Raw genomic sequence first — 2,127 nt, forward strand, 5'->3', positions numbered from 1 at the left:
GGATGAATACAGGAACAACCAGTTTCAGGTGGAGCAGCTACTCAAGTCCATAGACAAGATAATTGAGGCAAACAAAGGAAATTGCTACACCAATGACAGGCAAGCCAAGGTCAGCATATTTAATAAGCTTTTGAGAAGATTGGCATATATTGCAAGAGTTGCACTGTTGAGCACATATTCAATAATATCTGCTGCAGTGGGTGTGCTGATACAAAGAGTTACAGGACATAATGCAGTTCAGGGAACATACACACCACAGGAAGCATCAAAGAGGGCAGCAGAGGCTGAAAAGAATGAATCAGATCTGAGACAGATTTTGTCTGACAATCACTACCAAAGTTAAAAGAGAGTTCAAGGTCCAGTGTGTAACATTTGGGAGGATCTATTGGCATAGGAACATTCATAGGAACAGAATGAGCCGTTTTTTATCTACAGATGCTGTTGCCGGTGCTTCCATGGAGTTTGTCATGTTGAATCGTCATGTTTCTACAGTAGCCCAAAATGGACAAACAAAACACTGGCTGTAGATACAGACTTTCATGTTGTTCTACTGTAGTTTCTCCTACACGCCCGTTCTCATTCCCAGGTTGTCAAATTCAGACACAAGTGCTGTTCAGTTAGTTGCAATTCACCACTAGGTACCACTAAATCCTACATACTGGTCCATTAAAACGTATAATAAGCTGAAACTCTTGAAGAAAGGGAAGGAAGTTATCTTTAAAACGCCATATTTCCCTGTAGATCAAACAAAAATCTTGTTAGAAATAATCATTAACCATTGAGATCTGTTATTATTATTATGTTTATTCATATATAAATATATAACAGGTTGTACTTCTTGTCAGAGCTTTAAACTTAGTCACATATTCCTGTGTCACACGCTAACCACAGTGTCAGTTTGATTTGTTGCCCAATGTAACCACAAAGATAAAACATGTTTAACAGTATCCAAAGATAGGATTTTAAAGATTGAAATCAAACCAGTGTACACTGCTTGCTGTATCTCTGCTCTTAAAACATTGATCACTGTTCTCTGTTGCAAAAGTTAACCAGAAAATATCACTTAATGTATACAAACATTGTATCTACAATATATTGATGCTGGAAATGTTCAATATCTTTGTGTAAGACGGGCTTCTGGTGCTCCTGCACTATGATTAAAAATGAACCGTTAATAAAGTGAAATGTGTTGTTATTTGTGTAGCTAGAGTTTTTACTGTATAAGGTAATCAAGTCATGAATGGTGCATTAGAAAACAATGTTATAACAGAGGCTGCTCAGCTAATGTCAGCATGCTTAGATCCTCACAATGACAATGCTAACATGTTTAGTAGGTATAGTGTTAACCATGTTAACATCTTAGTTAAGCATGTGAGTATTTGATAATTAGCATAAAGTACAGTAGAGGCTTACAGTTATTTGGTAATAAAACAAAGTATTGGACAAATTGAAACTTGATGATGGCGCTAAATGAATATTAAATAGGTGAGACATCGACTCATAATACCCACAAGGTCAAGGGTGTGGCTGAAACAATGACGACAAAACCCAATCAAGTCTAACAATGAGATAAACACTGTACTAAGGCATTATTATCAATGTCCACATAAATATTAAAAGAAACATTAAATAATTACTTTATCTGTAATTATTAAACTTGGACTAAACTTATTAATTAAAAACTCACAGAATTTGGGTAAAAAAATCCAAGTACTGGCTACGAGTTCGGTAGAACAAGGGTTGATTAATAGGCTTAAGTCAGATATGGCTGCAACTCCACCTCCTCTGTTAGTGCCTCGATGAATGTGAGTATGACAGGGGGTGGATTCATTTAGGCTAACATATTCTTCATGGGACAGCCAGGTCTCAGTAAGACAAAGTAAATCAATATCATGATCTGATAATAATTCATTCACCAGTACAACTTTAGATGACATAGATCTGACGTTTAAGAATCCACATTGAACTTTATTTTGTTATTATAGAGGTGGTTTTAATTTTTATTAGGTTTTTTATGTTTAACTCTTCTGTTTTACGTTCTCTTTAAATAATGTAAGTGGTCAGGGAACAGAAACAGTGGTTTCAAATGTGGTTTTGGTTGGATAACTGCTCTGATGGAAGCGTGTA

The sequence above is a fragment of the Morone saxatilis genome, unplaced genomic scaffold (assembly GCF_004916995.1).
Source record: "Morone saxatilis isolate NCDOM2014 unplaced genomic scaffold, NCSU_SB_2.0 Contig4, whole genome shotgun sequence".
Lineage (NCBI taxonomy): Eukaryota > Metazoa > Chordata > Actinopteri > Moronidae > Morone > Morone saxatilis.